The sequence below is a fragment of the Otolemur garnettii genome, unplaced genomic scaffold (genome assembly GCF_000181295.1).
Source record: "Otolemur garnettii isolate 467f Iridium unplaced genomic scaffold, OtoGar3 scaffold00028, whole genome shotgun sequence".
Classification (NCBI taxonomy): domain Eukaryota; kingdom Metazoa; phylum Chordata; class Mammalia; order Primates; family Galagidae; genus Otolemur; species Otolemur garnettii.
Genome location: NW_003852423.1, coordinates 6,892,519 through 6,912,500, shown reverse-complemented (window position 1 = coordinate 6,912,500; position 19,982 = coordinate 6,892,519). Strand labels below are relative to the sequence as shown.

Below are 19,982 nucleotides of genomic sequence, written 5' to 3'. Positions count from 1 at the left end.
TGAATAAGTCTATTGGTGTCAGTTTTCCAAAAGCATGTGCTTTGTGTCTGTGACATGTTTCATAATTTTAACAATATCTCAAACTTTTTATTATTATTATCTGTTATGTTGATCTGTGATCAGTGGTCTTTCACGTTACTACTGTAATTGTTGTAGCATGCCAGGAATCACACCCATATAAAACAGAGAACTTAAATAAGTGTTATATATATTCTGACTGCTGCATCCACCAGCCATCTGCCCTCTACCCCTCACCCGTAAGTCTCTCGACACTGGCCCTCAAGTATGTTCAAGTGAAGGAACAGCGACACAGCTCTCAATTTCAAACAAAAACTAGAAATGACTGAGCTTGGTGAGGAAGGCACGTTCAAAGTCAAGACAGGCTAAAAGCTACTTCTCTTGTGGCAAACAGTTACCAAGTTGTGAATGCAAAAGAAAAGTTCTTGAGGGAAATTAAAAGTGCCACTCCAGTGAACACACAAATGATAAGAAAGCAAAATAGCCTTATTGCTGGACATGAAGAAAATTTTAGTAGTCTAGATAGAAGATTAAACAATTCACAACATTCAGAGCAAGGATCTAACTCTCTTTGATTCTATGAGGGCTGAGAGAGTTAAGGAAGCTGCAAAAGAAAAGCCTGAAGCTAGCAGAGGCTGGATCATGAGGTTTATGGAAAAAGCTGTTTCCATAACATGAAAGTACAAGATGAAGCAACAAGTGCTGATGGAGCAGATACAGCAAGTTATCCAGAAGATCTAGCTGGTTAACTTGCCCTAATCACCCAGAAGATGGCTGATGGAAGTGGCTACAGAGTAAACTACAGATTTTCAACCCAGATAAAATAGCCTTCTATTGGAAGAACATGCCGTCTGTGATGCTCATAGCTACAGAGAAGTCAATGCCTGGCTTTAAGCTTCAAAGAACAGGCTGATTCTTTTGTTAGGGGCTAATGTAACTGGTGACTTTAAGTTGAAGCCAATGTTCATTTACCATTTTGAAAATCTTAGGGCCCTTCAGACTTATGCTAAATCTACTCTGCCTCTGCTCTCTAATAGAGGAACAGAGTCTGGATGACAGCACATCTGTTTACATCATGGTTTACTGAATACATTAAGCCCACTGTTGAGATCTACTGGTTAGAAAAAAAGATTCCTTTCAATATATTACTGCTCATTGACAATGCACCTAGTCACCCAAGAGCTCTGATGGAGATACACAAGAAGTTAATGTTTTATGCTTGCAAACATAGCATCCATTCTGTAGCCCATGGTTCAAGAAGTCATTTTGACTTTCAAGTCTTAAGAAATACATTCTTTAAGGTAATAGTCATTATAGATAGTGATTCCTCTGATGGATCTGAGCAAAGTAAATTGAAAACCTTCTGGAAAGATTCATCATTCTAGATGCTACTAAGAATACCTGTGATTGGCCAGGCACGGTGGCTCACGCCTGTAACCCTAGCCCTCTGGGAGCTGAGATAAGTGGGCTGCAGGAGCTCAGGAGATCAAGATCAACCTGAGCAACAGTCAGACCCCATCTCTACTAAAAATAGAAAACTAGCCCGGCATTGTGTAGTTCCAGCTACTGAAGCAGGAGCACCTGAGCCCAAGAGTTTGAGATTGCTGTGAGCTATGACTCCAGAGCGCTCTTACCCAGGGTGAAAGAATGAGAATCTGTCTTAAAATAAATAAAAGGGTATCTGTGATTCACAGAAGAGGTCAAAATATCAACATTTATAGGAAATTGTAAGAAGTTAATTCCAGCCCTTATGGATGATTTTGAGGGGTTCAAGACGTCAGTGGAAGAAGTCACTGCAGTGTAGTGGAAATAACAAGAGAACTAGAAATAGAGCTTGAAAATGTGCCTGAAATGCTGCCATCTCTAAAACTTCATCAGAATAGGGGTTACATTTTACGAGACAAAGAAAGTGATTCCTTGACATAAAATCTACTTTTAATAACAAAATGATAACAAAGGGTGCAGAATATTACATAAACTCATTGATAAAGCAATGGCAGGGTTTGAGAGGATTGACTCCAGTTTTGAAAAAAGTTCTACTGTGGACAAAATACTACCAAATACCATTACATGTTACAGAGAAATCTTTCCTAAAAGGAAGAGTCAAATGATATGGCAAATTTCATTGCTAAGTCATTTCAAGAAATTGACATTAGTCTTTAGCAACCACCACCCTGATGAGTCAGTAGCCATGAACATCAAGGCAAGACTCTCACCAGCAAAAAGATTACTCACTGAAAGCTCAGATGATCATTAGCTTTCTGTAGCTTCAAAGTATTTTAAAATTAAGGTATGTATTTTTTTAAGACATAATGCTATTGCACTCTTAATAACCTATGGTACAGTCTAATGACATTTTTATATGCCCTAGAAAACCAAAAAAAAAAAAAATTTGTATGGTTTGCTTTACTACAACATTCATTTTATTGCAGTAGTCTAGAACAGAACCTATAATAGCTCTGAGGTATGCCCATATTTTCCTTAATTCATCTACCCTCAATACAACCTGCAAAATGAAATTTATAAAATATAAATATGACCATGTTTCTTCCCTGGTTAAAATCATTCACTAGTTGTCCATCACCTATAAAATCCAAATACCTTCACACCCTCCCTTGTTAACTGGTCAGTCCAAACATCTCCTCTTGTCTCTCCTTATAGAAGTCCTTTTAGTTCAAGCCACACTACACCATTTGCCATTCCCTAAATTCACTACTTTATACAGCTGTAACTTCATCTTAATGTCTCAAGTGAAGCTTCCCTGACCCATCTCAGCAGATTTAGAACACAGAACAGGTACATATATTATACATAATACAGTCAATCCTTATTATTCACAGGTTCTGTATTTGCAAATTTGTTTACTTGCTGACATTTATTTGTAATCCAATAATCAACACTTACAGAGCTTTTGGGGTTATCTGTGGATGTGCACAGAGTGGGAAAAAAACTGTGTCACCCAACATTTCACAGACTTAACTGAGGCTGAACAAGGTAACACTTCATTTTCTTGTTTCAGTTCTCATACTAAAAAAAAAGTATCCTTTCATAGTCTATTTAATGCCACTTTTTTTTTTTTTTTTGCATTTTTGTGGGTTTTGGTTTGTTATTTCACTGGCTAGCATGGCCCCCAATCATACTACGGAAGTGCTGCCTATAGTGTTTCTAACTAAAAAAGCCATGAAGTGTCTTACAGGAAAATGCATATGTTAAATAAGTTTCAGGCATAAGTTACATGGGGTTGGGTATGAGTACAATGTTAATGAATCAATATATATTATATAAGGTGTCTAAACAAAAACACTCATAAAACAAGGTTATATATTATCAGTTCATGAAACTACTGTGACCAAAGGCTTGCAGGAACCTAACCTTGTATTTTCCTTAGAAACAACAATTTAATATTCCATAACTACTGTGAATAATGAAAACTGACTATATTTTAATTTACATGTCTAATTTACAACGCAAAATAATTGGGTTTATTGAGGACAGATACAGCACATTATTTTTGTACTCTAATTTTCAGTACTATGCCAGACACATTGCAGTTAATAAATATTTATTGAATGAAATTTTAAAATTCTGATCTCTCATCACTGTAATGCAATTTGCTCTATATATTCAGTTATGGTAAGCTACCCATACAGGTCAACATTTACACATTGCCCCTCTACCTCAGTGAGGCCTTATTCAATTGCAGAGTTAATGGCTGAACACCATCCTCTATTCTTGCCCCTCACCTCTTTTATAGCCAAAGACTACGTTCTTTAAATTCAAACTTAAAATCACAGTTAAATGGAAAGGGATTTATAGGCATTTACTTTTTCTCAGGTCTGTTAGTCCTAATGGGCATAGACCGTAAAACTATTAAACACACTTTCAGTCAAAGTAGAAGACTGAACACATGTGCCTACATCCCCACCCTCCTTTGAGCTTCCTAAAATGACAACACAGCAACTTACTTTTAAAAAGAAAAAAACAGCAATAATAATGAAAGTGAAGTGAGAGATTAATAATCCAGAAATTTTAGGAAATGGTCATAAATTATAAAACAGATGAGTAGGCTGGGCGTGGTGGCTCACTCCTATAATCCCAGTACTCTGGGAGGCCAAGGCCGAATGATTGCTTGAGCTCAGGAGTTTGAGACCAGCCTGAGGAAGAGCCAGACCCCCATCTCTATTCAAAATAGAAAAGAAAAACTTGCCAGGCATCCATTGTGGTGAGTGCTTGTAGTCCCAGCTAGTTAGGAGGCTGAGGCAGGAGGGTTATTTGAACCTAAGAGATTGAGGTTGCTGTGATGATGCCATGGCATTCTAGTATCCAGAGCAACAGAATGAGACTGTCTCAAAAAACAAACAAACAAACAAAAAACCCCAGATGAATACGGCTTATGTCTCTGGCAAAAAGGTAGGCTTGATGATCTGAAAGTAATCTTCTCTCTCTCTCTCTCTTTTTTTTTGTAGAGACAGAGTCTTACTTTATCACCCTTGGTAGAGTGCCAAGGCGTCACACAGTTCACAGCAACCTCCAACTTCCTGGGCTCAGGCAATTCTCTTGCCTCAGCCGCCCAAGTAGCTGGGACTACCCACACCCACCACAACACCTGGCTATTTTTTTGTTGCAGTTGGCCGGGGGCGGGTTTGAACCCACCACCCTCGGTATATGGGGCTGGTACCCTACCCACCTTGAAACGCTAAATAAAATATAAAAAACATCCTCTTAAATAAAAAAATTTACAAGTTCCAAAGAAAATCTCCATGGGCCAACATGAAGGGGAAACAAATGGAAAGGTAAGCAGGTACTGAGGTCACAACTGTCCTGGGGTATGTGCTCATCTCAGCATTACAAGTTCAGAGGCTGCAGTTTGCACCTCCTGTTCAAGATGGAGAACTGCAACTTAGACCCCAGTACTGAAGCTGTGACCTTAGGAGACTAACATCCCACCTTGTAGAAGAGTAATCTATTAAAAACCTGTTGGCCAAGAAAGACAGTAAAGAAAGCAGCCTATCTCAGCTTGGAGGAAAAATATCACCTGAAAATTTGTAATTACAACCTATTCTCAAAGATTAAGTGTTCAAAATTATGTACCAGAGAATCCTACACAGAGAAAATGCAAAGTGATCCTAGGTTGGTAACTTCCACAGGGGTCAAAAGCCTTAGCAAATCTCTTGAGGAATGTGTCCTCTAATCAAGCTGCACACAACTGCCTTGAATAAAACCCAACCAAACAAGAGCATGTCTTCATTAAACACTCAAAAAAAAAAAAATAAAAAGGAGAAGCAGCCGAAAATACAAGTATTAATAATACTTTTACTAATTAAATATTAATATTTAATAATTAAAATACTTAAAACTAATAAAGGAAAACAGAAAAGAATGAGTAATCATATAATCTAAGATTTCAGATGTCTTTCCCAAGTGAACTTTCTCTAAGCATCCCTTGAGAAGTCTCCACATGCTCAATATTATTCTTTTACTGTCTACTAAAAGAAAACCTGTACTTACAACAGAACTTTGCCTCCCACAGAAGAAATATTCTACACACTTACACACACACACCTGGATTCACCACATCCTGACTACGACAGCACTTTTGCTTTTCCTCTTTATTCCTTTACTATATAGTTAGTATACATAGGCAGACTGTACTTATATTTTAAATTAAATGGCCAATATGTTTAGATCAATCAAATGGAGGGGGAATAAAGAGAAAACAAACCCAGTCATCTGAAAATATCCCCCATATCTATTACGGGTATGTTCATTCAACTTTTATCTTTATATTACAATGAACTATTTTGGTTTATAATGATAAACCAATGATATTTGTTCTACTTAACAAAAATAAAGCCAAATAAAAACTCTTGTACCGGCTCAGAGCCTGTAGCACACCAGTCATTACATCGATGCTGGCAGGTTTGAACCCAGCCTAGGCCAACTAAACAGCAATGACAACTGCAACAACAACAAAAAAAAAATTGCTGGGCATTGTGGCAGGTACCTGTACTCCCAGCTACTTGGGAGGCTAAAGCAAGAGAATTGCTTAAGCCGAAGAGTTGGAGGTGGCTGTGTGCTGTGACGCCACAGCACTCTACTGAGGGCAACATAGTGAAACTTAAAAAACCCCAAAACCCTTGTATACCTTGTCTGTCATTCTAGAATTTCAATATTTTTCCATTTATCACTATAAGGTTTTATAAGCCATTATAAAACCTTTCCGTATATTATGCAGCCATAAAAAAAGATGGAGACTTTACCTCTTTTATGTTTACATGGATGGAGCTGGAACTCAAGAAGGAAAGAAAAAGTATACAATGTACTCAGTACTATTATGAAACCAATATATAATCACCCACACTTTCATATGAATGATAAAACACAACTATAGCCCAGAATGAAAGAGGGAAGAGATAGGGTGGGGGGAGGTGGGGTGGAGGAAGGGTAATCGGTGAGACCCCACCTATGGTGCATATTGCAAGGGCACATGTCAAATCTATTAAGAGTATAAATGTCTTAACACAAAAATTAAGTGAGGTGAAGGCTATGTTAACCAGTTTGATATAAGCATTTCAAGTTGAATATAAAATCAGCACACTGTACCCCATAAATGCATTAATGTACACAGTTATGATTTAATTTTTTTTAAAAAAGGATAAAGGAAGAAAAAGAAAGTAGGGTCCTTCCCAGAGAAAATAGACATATTATAAAATATTAAAAAAAAAAAACTTTTCCAGATGTACTTGTTATTGGTAAGAGGGAATAAAATTACCCTAAAGGAAATAGTCCCTACACAGTTTTTCCTGTAAGTATTTTGTTGTGTAAACTTTTTGTAAGTAAAAAAAATAGAACAGGGCGGCACTTGTGGGTCAACGGAGTGGGGCGCTGACTCCATATACTGGAGGTGGTGGGTTCAAACCCAGCCCCAGCCAAAAACAGCCCCCTCAAAAAAAATTACAGCAGGTTCAAATACTATAAGGAAAAAACCTTAAGAACTAGCTCAACTCAGACCTGGGATGTGAAGCACCTCAAAGCATACAAAAAGCACTGTTGTAAAGAGAGCATCTAAAGAAATCACATTAGGAGACCCTCAGGATATGAAAATAGAGCAATCCCTAAGGAGTTAAATTAGCAAAAGTGAACACTTTTGCTAGGTAAGTGAATTTAGCATAAAAAAGCCAATCAAAGTGAAGATGGGTAAAAAATATTTGGAAATATTTTTCTAATCAAAGTGTCTAAGATACACCCTTAAAATTAAGAACACAATACAGAAAATAGTAAGAATCCATTGCATTGTGGCTTGGCACTCATAGCACAGTGGTTATGGCACCAGCCATATACACTGAGGCTGGCAGGTTCGAACCCAGCCTAGGCCAGCTAAACAACAATGACAACTACAACAAAAAAATAGCCAGGCATCATGGCAGGCACCTGTAGTCCCAGCTACTTGGGAGGCTGAGGCAAGAGAATCACTTAAGCCCAAGAGTTTGAGGTTGCTGTGAGCTGTGACACCTCAGCACTCTACTGAGGGCAACAAAATGGGACTCTGTCTCAAAAAAGAAAAAAAAAAAAGAATCTACTGCATTGTAAACTGTTGGAAGGCAGTATCTCATCAAGCCACAAAGAAAGGAAGTTAGAAATTGACTTATGTCTCCAAAAATGTCTAGGAAAGAATTTGCCTACTCTATATTCCAGGGATTTTCAACCTTGGCACTATTGACTTTTGGTGCCAGATAATTCTTTGTTATGGGGGATTTATCCTATGAACTGCTTAGTAACAACCTTGGCCTCTACTCACTAGCTATCAGTAGAATGAACCCTTTGCCCCTAGATGTGATGACCAAAATGTCTTCAAATATTACCAAATGTACATAGGGGGTAAAAATGCCCCTTAGGAAATCACTGTTATATTCTGAATAATGCAAATAGGTATTCTACAGTTTGGATATTTTTCCCTCAAAGGTGGAAGGGGATGCAGATCTCTCTGAGAGAGAGAATGAATGGTTGAGAGCTGTCCTGGGAGTAATGATTACATCCTTGCTCTATTAGTTCTTGAGAGATCCAGTTGTTAAAAAGAGCACGGCACCTTCCCCTCTCACCACATGGTCTGCACAATGCCAGCTCCTGTTTACCTTCCAACATGAGTGGAAGCAGCTGGAGGCCTTCACCAACAGATGCTGGCACCACCCTTCCTACATAACTCTCTTCTTCATAAATTACCCAGCTTCAGGTATTCCTTAGCAACACAAACGGACTAAGGCAAGATGCACTGAGCTAACATTCGATATTTCTAGTGTCAGGATCATTCCACTCTTCTGGCTCACCTAGTATATGTCTCATAATAATTTGGCTTTCTAGAAACAGTATGGTCACAGTTGTAAAATGTATTTGCTATACTATGCTTTCATGAAATTTTAGAAAAAGATGTCAGAAGAAAGGCCCATGATCAAAGTTAAAGTTTCTGATAATAAAAATCAAACTACATACTTCTCACATTTTCCCACAAGACCTAACATTATATTAATACTGCATATATGTCAGAAACGTGAACTGCTTTAAAAATTTGTTTCAACATACTTTAATATTCTTACATTCCTTACTACTACTATCAGTACTTTAATTATGTTCCATATTTTTCACTAATTTTTATAGTTCTTCTGCCCTTTTCTCTCCCCTACATGACAACACACACACAGCTCATCCGTCACTATTACTGTCAATTTAAGTCCTTCCATTGAAAGTTAACAGTATATCAAGTGAAGGATAAATGAAATTTGATTTACTAATTAGTACCCAGATAGGTGGTCTCAAAAGAACTTTTCCATCCTTTAACACCAAATATAGATGAGAACAACCTGATAAAATCTACGGACTCTAACAACTTTCTAAAAATGAAAATAACCTAAGAGAACCTTTAAACCAAGACCGGGGCTTATCATGGGAAAAAGAGTAGAATTGTGGGGAAATCCCCAAACTCTGAAATTCTAGGGACTGTCTTTGCCTAGGAATCTCTTGAAAAACTGCAAAATAACTCTGTTATTTGATTTGCCATGGTGTATTTACAGTGTCCTTGTATTTATACTACACAGTATTTTACTGTTCCTTCTCTCTGCCACCACTGACTTTTACAGTCTCGTTAACGCACCTTTAAATATCACAACAAACCTCTGCCAAATATTCTCTTCTTCATGGTAATCTATTAGGCACAGGGTTATCACATAGATCATGTTAAAATATCATCTGAATGGCCAGACTGTGTTAGAAAAACTTATGCTCTTCTTTCATCTGGGAGTGTTTAAATTTCTCATCTTAACATCTAGCTTTCCATCTATTCAACCTAATTTACTCTATTTCTTAATATAAACTCTCTAACAACATTGATCTTTTCACTTCTCTGTGTATAAACACATTTCTCATCCCCATCCAAATGCTGTCACTCAATCTATAAATCCCATTTAAGAAATGCTTTTTTTTCCCCTTGGCTATTCAGTACCTTGCCAGTTTACAGCCTACCCATTGCTTTTGCAGAACCTAAGTTCTAGAGCTAAAATGGGTCTTCAAACTATCTCAAAACTAATTCAAATGAGTAGCAAGTCTCTCCAACAAGTGAGAATTTCATTTTGTGAACTTTTTCAGAACTTACAGTCTGTTGGCACATGATAAAACACTATATGTTAAATTGTTTATTTCTGAATATGTTCAATAACTTAAACAAATTTAAGTCTATGTTTATGGGATAATGCTTGGCTGGGGAAATATAGATATAGTTTTTTCCCCCAAAATAAACTTGTATAAAGTAATACTTTTATTGTATATAATTCCATTATATACATAATGTACACAGATTTTCTTTTAGTGAAAGTTTCTATTTGAGAGTAACAAATTTGGGGAAAGAGAGAACTCCTTGAATGATAAAAAAGAAGAGAAATAAAGAGATGGCAGAGCAGAGTAGAAGATGTTTGCAGTGCACACTCTTAGAAAAGATAACACCAGAGATCAAACAAATCTGCACCCTTCAATTTGGGATTGCAGAGTCTATTGGGAAGGAGAGAATAGAGATGGAGATGAGAATGAGGACAGACAGAGCCAAGTCAGTGTTCTATTGCTATGTTCTGATGAATACTGACATGAAATTATCATGGGTGGAAACAAACTATAAATATCTACTTGGCTATAGCAAGCTGAGTGAGTTAAATAAAGGTTACTAAAAGCTTATTTTTTATCTCAAGCATCCAAGTTATGCTATCTCTAGGACAGCATTTGGAACCAGAAGTTGCAATCAATAACTTTTAAGTCAAAGTAAAAAAAGCTCTGAATTAAATATCCTCAAAAATGCCTCCTAGGATTTGTGAGCACTTTGGGGGGGGGGGGGCAGATTGAACGTCCTGAGACATTTCTTTCAAGAAAGTAATGACAACTAGAAACTAATTGTGTAGTATCTGGTGTTTTTACACTAAATAGCATAAAATGTTGATGATCTGACTGATATAGGCTATCTAGTTGTAATTGGATGAACATTAAAACTTTATAAGGATTTTTAGGGGTTCATTCACAATCTCAGTCTCCTTAACTGAATTTACCTCATAATATCTTAAATTCCTTCATGGACATTTTCTTTACTTAGGGGTTTTCAAGTATTGGTAAGGGCACACTATGACTACTGCTTTGTCTCACAAGATACTCCAACCCTAACACTGTCCCTAACTATGGTTTGAAATTTTTTTCATTGATCCCCCTTCCAAAAAAATAGCTTAAATAAAGAAAATTAAAAACACTTGAATCCATTTGTTTAAAAATATACGTGATCATTTCATTCCTAAAATAAGTAACTTTAATAAATTAAACTTCTTTACTCAGTTGCTTTTTTAGTTAAAGTTGCTTCTTTACTCAGTTAAAGTTTTAGTTTACTTTTAGTTTACTTTTAGTTAAAGTTGCTTCTTTACTCAGTTATTTAAAGTATATGCAAATCATTTTGTATGACTCTTCACTTTAATCAGCTTTCAGTCAGCCAAAAACATCTAGTCCTGATCACATCAGATTAGAGGGTATTACTCATGATATATGCTGATAATAGGCATAAAAATTTTTTTCTCAATATTTGCCTTTAGAACAATGTCTACCTCAGGCCTATTGACATTTTGGGCTGGATAATTCCTCTTGTTGGGAACTGTCCTATGCACTGCTGGCAGCATCCTTGACCATTAACTCATGGATAGCAGCAACAATCAACAATCCTGTTCTAGTTGTGACAGCCAACATTCTGGGGCAGGAGCCCAGCAAAATCTCCTTCCCAATCCCTTAAGAAGCACAGTCTTAGGCTAGATCTCAACCTTCCTAATGCCACAATGTATTTTCTTTCTTACAAAGGGGTCACAACCCACAGGTTGAGAACTGTTGGGCTAGATGAAGTGGCTCACACCTGTAATCTCAGCACTTTGGGAAGCCAAGGAGGGAGAACTGCCTGAGGCCAGGAGACATCTGAGACCAGCCTGGGCAACAGAGAGATATCAATGTTACAAAAAATTTTAAAAATTAGCCAGACACTATGGTGTAAGCCAGTAGTCCCAGCTACATGGGAGAGAATTTTATTAGCTCCTTCCCCCTTTTCTGAACCATATGAATTATCACTGTGGTAGGCTGAATAATATCCCCCTACAAAGATACATCAGTCTTAATCTCCGGAACCTATGAATGTTACCTCATATGGGAAAAAGGGTTTTGTAGACATGACTAAGGATCTTGTGATGGGGAGATTACCCTTGGAAGGTCCTAAATACCATTACAAGTGTCCTTAGCAGGAGATTTCACATATGGGGGAGGAGGAACACAATGAGAAAATCAATGCTGAGAGAGATTGGAGTGGTACACCTATAAGCCATGTGGTCCAGAAGCCACCAGAAACTATGGAAGAAGCAATAAATGGATTCTCTCAGATTCTTCAGAGGGAGCACAGCCCTGCTGACACCTTGACTTTGGCCCAATGACTTCGGACCTCTGTTCTCCAGAACTGAGAGAGAATAAATTTTTATTTTTATTTACAAGCCACTAAGTTTGTGGCAATTTGTTACAACAGTTGCAGGAAACTAGTAATAACGATATAACCATTTTACTCTGATTTAAAATATTTGATTTTAAATCAGCAATAAGCAAATGTGATAATGTAAAGGGAATATTTATCCTAAAATACAGGAAGATTTTATAATATTACTGATACCACTACTAACATTATGCAACTATGTCTAAGCTTTAGCTACTAAGAAGTAGCAAGAAGAAAGAAATAAGGATGTTCAGACAGTAAAACTAGGCATATATGTTCAAGGCCCATGTGAATGAAAACACATAAATCACCCACCCATATGATCAGCTATATAAGTATTGTGTTGTAATTCATCCTGTACTGAAAAGAAAAATTGTGGATAAAGTCAGCCAATGATGGCTTGATGGCTTCATAGAAGTAAGCCTGGACATTTACTAGTAGAGAAGAAACCACACAGCTAAGAAATATGCAAGTGAGTTAAGTAATAGCCATCAATGAGGTGTCTGTACATGGCTAAAGTAGAGACCATGGTGAAATATTAATAGGCAAGTTCTAGGGTCAGAGTTATCTAAATGACAGAGGACCCTAAAAGCTACGTTGAATGATTTGGTCATTTAAACAGAACATTTCATAGGACATGTTATTTTATATTCAAAAAAATGGCTCTTGAGGACTTTAACAATGTGAACATGCTGCCCCATACCATAACTACTAAATTAGAATCTTCTGTTGTAGGATAACTCCAAAGGATTCTGATGCCCACTTAGGTAAACAACTCCTACCAGAATCACCTCATGGTAAAATGACTGACACAACAAAATGAAGTATGCACTCAACTAAATCAGCCTAGCCTTAAATAAAGTTAAAACTCCTCCCAAGATGTAGCCCTATGATTTCCACCATAGAATTTCCCTGAACTAATCTCTCACCCTTCACTTTTCCTTTCCTAAGTATGGGCCCCTAGAGTGCTCAGAAAATCATTTTCCTCAAGCTTTCTTACAAATTTTCTTAAGAAGGTCCCACACATTTCCAGTTCCCTTATCCCACCTTTTAACACTTATACTAACCAACTATGATCTAATAATATCCTATAAAAAAATGTGGAAAAGTAAAGTTCCATTAGTAACTACTTTACAAACCAAAAATTGTAAAAAGCATTCTACTGCACATTTATTCTAATAAATATTCTAAGTACATTTATCAAGTGAAATTCTAAATCACTTTTTAAAAAGATTGCTTCCAAAGCATAAAGTTATGAACTAGATCTATAAAAAAGTAATAAGCTAAGCTCCTTCAATTCAATCTTTACTTAGTACTACTAAGTAGCTAACATAGTGCTAGGCTTTGTGAAGGATAAAAAGTATCTGGAAATCTCAGTGATATAGAAACAATATCACTGTCCCCCGTACTAAGAAGTGACAATGGTATCCCATAGTTTTAATTTGTAATATGTGTATTATGTGTGAGGTTGAATACCTCTACATATGCTTAAGAAGCATGTGAATTTCCTTTTCTGCAAATTACCGGTTCATGATTTTTGCCCACTTGATGGTTGGCCTTTTCCTTATTGATTTGTAGGTACTACTTATGTATCAAGAAAGTCAAGTCTTTTGTCTATAATACAAAATTGCAAATTTATCCCAGTTTCTCTATTATCATCCCATTTTAAATTTCATGTATATATTTCATCTTCTTCAACCAAACTATAAATTCCTCCCAAAGAAAGGATGTTTTGGCTTGGCATCTGTCACTGAGTAGGGCACTGGCCACATACACTGAAGGTGGCAGGTTTGAGCCCAGCCCAAGTCTGCTAAAAAAACAATGACAAATGAAGCCCAAAAAAGCCAGGCGTTGTGGTGAGCCCAGCTACTTAGGAGGCTGAGACAAGAGAACTGCTTAAGCCTAAGAGTTTGAGGTTGCTGTGAGCTGTGATGCCACAGCATTCGACTGAGTGTGACACAGTGAGACTCTGTCCCCATCCCCCCCCCAAAAAAAGAAACAAAGGATATTTCTTTTGTATATCTCCAAGAGAGTACTTTTCGGAACTTCAAATTTGAAGAACAAATACAAACAGGGAGAGATGAGTGTTTGGGGGAGTGAATAAGTAAGAATATTAATTATCACTGGGACATCTATTTGAATTATATGCCTGATCCCATTAAACAAATACAACCAAGTTCTAATAATGCAATACACTTTAATGAATAGGTAAGACCTAGATGAACTTGTCTCCAGTTGTCTGGGCTTGTATGATGAAAACTCAGAAGCTGCTGATGGTTATATTTTCCACTAAGAGGACTTGGAAGTGGTTCACTGCAGCCAGAGAAGGTATGAAGCAAAGGCACAGTGAAGAATAAAGAGAAAGATGCAGTGTGCCCGGGGCCATCGAAGTCTCAGCCCTCACATCCCACAGACATCTGCTGCATTTTAACAATAAATCCCCCCTCTTACATACACCAGTTAGAATGGATTACTATTACTTATGGCCAAAAGAGGCTGCTTATGGCAACTACTACCTACTCACATCATTTTACAAAGAAAGCATTTTAATACCAAAACCTCAGGAAGGACACAACCTCAGGGTTTTTTAAAAAGAATTATCTAATGACAGCTATGTACCAGGAACAGGTCTAAGTCCTTGAAATGTATACTGCTACATTTAACAAAAGAAACAAGAACACTAGTATAAGGATGACATTCCAGTGAGAGTATGCAGAAAATGTAAAATATAATTTCAAGTTATACAAATGGTTTGCAGAAAAATTTGAACAACAGAAACAATGGTAGAGAATGCCACAGAAGTTTAACTATAGGTTCAAGCGTCCTGTGAGATAAAAAAGGTTGAAAAACACTGGGAAGAGATGAAGCAGATGTCATTCTGGAAGAGTGGTTAGATAGTAATGTTGTCTGAACAGGTGAAATTTGCACTGAAACATGAAATGATGAAAAGGAGCCATTTGTGTAGTAAAAGGAGTTCTATACAAAGTGAATAAGGAGTGCAAAAGACCTGAGTCAGAAGCAAGCTAAGGCATTAATGAGGAAGAAAAAGAAGGGCAGTGTGGATGGAATAGACTAAAAGCAGGGTGGCAAAGAACTACTAACGAGTGACAGATCTAAGAGGAAAAAATGTTAAGTTGGTAAAGTCGGGATCAGATCAAGTATAGGAACTAGTAGGCCATAGAAAGGATTTGAAAATATTTGAACTTCACAAAAAACTCACTATATTATCTTTAATTCTCATTTTGCCTTGAATCAGTGACAACTTTAACAGATAGGCCTTTAGAAATTACCATGCCCAAGTATTTAATACAATCTGGAAGTTAGCCAAAAATGAATATTTTCCTGAGCAGAAAATCTCTCTTCTAAGGAAGGAGGGAAGAAAGGAAGGGAAGAAATGAAGGAAAGAAAGAAAAAAGAACTTTAGAACAAAAGTAAAGCCATGTTAAAGAAAAGATAGAGAACAATCTATAATGAAGAAATGATAGAAACGACTTCAAATTTTTCTTATCCTATGAATGAATTTACTATGATTAAGACCATAGAATGGGGCTCAGCACCCATAGCACAGTGGTTACGGTGCTGCTCACATGCACCGAGGCTAGCAGGTTTGAACCCAGCCCAGGTCAGCTAAACAACAATGACAACTGCAACAAAAAAACAGCTGGGCGTTGTGGTGGGTGCCTGTAGTCCTAGCTAGTAGGGAGGCTGAGGCAAGAGAATTGGTTAAGCCCAAGAGTTTGAGGTTGCTGTGAGCTGTGACACCATAGCACTCTACTGAGGGAGACATAGTGAGACTCTGTCTCAGAAAAAAAAAAAAAGAGAGAGAATGCAGAATGGCTGGGCACCCATAACTCAGTGGTTACAGCGCCAGTCACATACACCAGTGCTGGCAGGTTTGAGCACAGCTGCAGCCTGCTAAACAACGACAACTACAAAAAAAAAGGAAAGAAATAGCTGGGCATTGTGACGGGCACCTGTAGTCCCAGCTATCAGGGAGGCTGAGGCAAGAGAATTGTTTGAGCCCAAGAGTTTGAGGTTGCTGTGAGCTGTAACACCATGGCACTCTATTGAGAGCAACATAGTGAGACTCTGTCTTAAAAAAAAAAAAAAGACAGCAGAATGGTCTTTGAATTATTCTACCATAATTAAGTCATAAAATTTAAGTTCTTTCTAAGCTCCTGTAAACTTAACAACATCTTTTGTTTATTGAGTTCACTAGTATTGAAATGGACATTAACAATGTTAAATGCTGCCAAAAAAGAAAAAGCAGAAGCCAGATATGGTGGCACATGCCCCTGTAGTCCCACATACTTAGAAGGATTGCTTGAACCCAAGAGTTAAAAACTGCAATGAGCTATGATTGCACCACTGCAGTCATTATATCACCCTCAGTAGAGTTCTGGGGCGTCACAGCTCACAACAACCTCCATCTCTTGGGCTTAAGTGATTCTCTTGCCTCAGCCTCCCAAGTAGCTGGGACTACAGGTGTCTACCACAATGCCTGGCTATTTTTGTTGGCGTTGTCATTGTTGTTTTAGCTAGCCGGGGCAGGGTTCGAACCCGCCAGCCTCAGTGTATGTGGCTGGTGCCGAGCCCTCTGAACCCTTTTTAAAAAGAGAAGACCAATCTACGTGAAGAGCTTTGATATATCAGTTGTATACATCTTAGGAAAGTGATGATCTTTCCGGATCCTTCCAGACAACTAATATCTGTGTACATTTAAGCAAATAATTAAGACTACATTGCTTCTATGATTAATGCCAGTAAAGCCAGATCTTTGAAAGCTATAACATATTCACGAACCTTATCTTTCACTATGGGAGACATTTAGTTAGCTCATTTAGCCATAGACCAAAAGTAGTCTGTTAATAATAGTCTATAAAGAGAGGTACTTTGTGAATGTGGTGTGAGTTAAAGAAAGGAAAAGTCATTAAACACCTTGATCAAGACTTGAATCTGAGTGCATCCTCCTCAGCACACTTAACAGCCGTTTGGCAGAATGCCCAGGATGATTAGCAACATCTATGAAGGAGGACTATGGTCAAGCTAAACTGTAAAGTCTCCCCCCAGTGGTCACATACAAATAACAGGAAAGTGGGAAAAATCATTGCAGCTTCTGAGAGACTGAACAAAAATAATCTATGCAAAACTGATCCTTAAAACAACAAAAATAAAACCTTTAATTCAAATTAGCACCATATCAGTAAAGAGATTATGTGTGTCTATCTACTCTTATGGTACTTACAAATGTGAAGAAGACTACTTTTGGAAGAACCTACAATTAAAACTAGCATAACTTTTCTCATATAACTTGAGGAAAAACTGACAATATCCTCCACACAACTTATATTATCAAATGGGCAGGTGCTCATTCTTCCTGAAATAAATATCAGCATATCCCCTGCAATCTGACTCCACTTAGCTGGATTAATTTGTAATACAAATTTAGTCATTTATACAACAAAACACTTTGGAAAGAAAAATCCCCACCAGTTACGTATATACCTAGTGTTACAAAATACTCTTTTTCAAAACTCCTTAGAGCGAGTTACTTTACATTACAGTAAGTGATGTCAAAAGTACAAATAGGTTTTCTTGCCTTTTTTTCATATTTATTTTCTTAGTGTATTTATAATTATATAGCCTTTGGCACTAACCCTGTATTATTTGCAGCTCTCTCAGAAATAATCTGATGCTACTCTTCACTAAGCTCAGATGTCAAAAATGAGAAAGGCATTTAATTAAAACATCTGTTGTTTTCTGCTAACCTTCCATTATTAAACGGCAAAATATATAAAAGGATTGTAAATATTCAAACAAACAACTTCAATTTTAAAATAGCTTTTTAAAAATTATATATTCTTGGTTATACCAAGCCAAAAGGGGGAAGAGGGAAGGGAGGGAGAGAAGCAGGATGTGTAGTCTTCTGGAACAATTTCAGCCTGAAATGAGACTCAGAATAAAGCAAACTGCTCCCTCAAATGTTTAAAAATATGATTCAATTTAAAAAATCCAACAGTTGGCCTAAGAACAAAAAAAGATTTCTGTCTTATATGGAGCTACTAGATTTTCTTGAGCACCTTAATTTTTCCAGTTATTGATTTAACTTAGAATGCAAAATAATTCATTTTCATATTCCACATAAAAAAAGGATTCAATGGCATCAGTTAGAAAAGGACACACACACAACCCTTTCATAAAGATGGTGTGCATAAATCTCTCTATAGGACAAAACAGAGCAATTAAAAGTGTTGCCATTTGTGTATTATGTAACCCTAGCCTAGAATAAAAGCATTTAAAGAGTGACACATTGTGCAAATATACATTTAAACACATTTTAAATATATAATAGATGTAAGATACAAATGACCTCAAAATGACACAACCCACAAAAGTTCTTTGTTTACTGTAATAAGGCCTTAGAAGACATAACTATAATCGGGCCTGGAACTTTACCATAATTGCCCAGTAGACGCCTAAAATAAGCAATATTGCTTGCAGTCTTATGTATAGAAACTATCACTGCATTAATATAACTGTTAATAACAATAAGTTTCCAAATGATCACTTGCAAAATTTCACGGGAAGAAATGGCTGCTAAATCATACCCCAATTGAAGAACATTTCAACGTACCCCAAATGTTCTCAGCTATACCACAAGACAAATCCGGAAGCATAAAGTAAAATTCCAACCATCTCCAAAGGCGTAGGGAAGAACAAAACGTGGCTAGATCGACCTTAACCGCCTGCTTATAAGTAATGCGGAGAATTTTCTGAACCTCCCCATCAGTCTTCAATTCTCTTCCTCACTTCACCCTCTCCCCCTACACAATTGCACGCCTCAACCGATGGAAGTTCAATGGACGCAATCTCGAGCTGTAATCCCGGGGGCTGGCAGGATTGAGAATAAACTCCCAATAAAGTGTTAAAAAGTCTTCTAGGAAAAAAAAAAATTCCACCAACCAATCCACATACTGTCATCACACTGTCTGATCCCTCTATCGAGTCCCCTCCTGGCCCTTCACCCAAGCCAAAAAAAAAAAAAAAAAAAAAAAATTAAATAAACAAAAGAGCCCGGACACCTTTCTGGTTTGTTAGATGAACCCAGGAGTGGAGGGCACGATCTCGGCAGCGAACGCCCCCAGAGCAGCGCGTGCTGGGCCCTCACCCACTTTGGCCAAAAACTGGAGTCTCGTGCCTCGGAAGCAGCGGCGGTAGTTGCAGAAGCCTCCTACCCCAGGAACTCCGAGCTCAGCAGAGCCAGACGCCGGCGGAATCGCCCCCCTCGGGACTGACCCCAAAGGTGTCAGTCACAGCAACGCCGCCCCCGGCGCGGCTCCCCATTCATGCTCTAAAGCGACTCCCGCAGCAGAGGTGCCGGCGCCCGCGCCCCGCGCCGAGAGGGGGCCCCGCGTGTCCGCAGCCCCAGCCCCGGGTCGGGGCCGCGCCAGGGAGCGCGTGGGGAGCGCCGGGTGCGGCGCGGCGCGGCGGCCGGCAGCATGGGCTAGACACGTTGCCGCGCTCCGGCCCGCCCCGCCGCCCGCGAACCGGGAGCCCGGGGCCCAGCCGAGCGCACCTCTTCGCGCGGGCCGGGCCGGGGGCAGCCAGCAGCCTCGCAGCCCGCGCCGCCTCCGCCCGCGCGGTCCCGGCCCGCCGAAACCCCGGTGCCGAGGGGCGGGGCGGGTCAGGGTCCCCGCGTGGCGCGCAGCGACGAGCAACAGGGCGCCCCCCGGCCGGCCAGGCGCGCTGAGAGACCGTTACCCTAGCGGCGTGTGGGGCCCGACAACTCACCGGCTCGCACCTCGGCCGCCTTTGCGCCGCCGCCGCTCCCCTGCGCCCGCCGCCGCTGCTCTCCCTCAGCCACAGGCGCCGCCGAGCAGCCCCATCTACAAACTCGGGGATCGTAGTTAAGAATTGGAAATGCGTC

General features: G+C 38.7%; 1 protein-coding gene across 2 annotated transcripts in view; it reads right to left on the bottom strand.

Annotated features, from left to right (window-relative positions):
- Positions 1-19,976, bottom strand: part of MPP6 (membrane palmitoylated protein 6) — an 87,462-nt gene extending 67,486 nt beyond the window's left edge. For both annotated transcript variants that reach the window (XM_003788510.2, XM_023512468.1), the window contains exon 1: positions 19,847-19,976. The gene's annotated coding sequence lies outside the window, so the exon portion shown is untranslated. The remainder of the gene's footprint in view (positions 1-19,846) is intronic.
- Between the last annotated feature and the right edge of the window lie 6 nt (positions 19,977-19,982).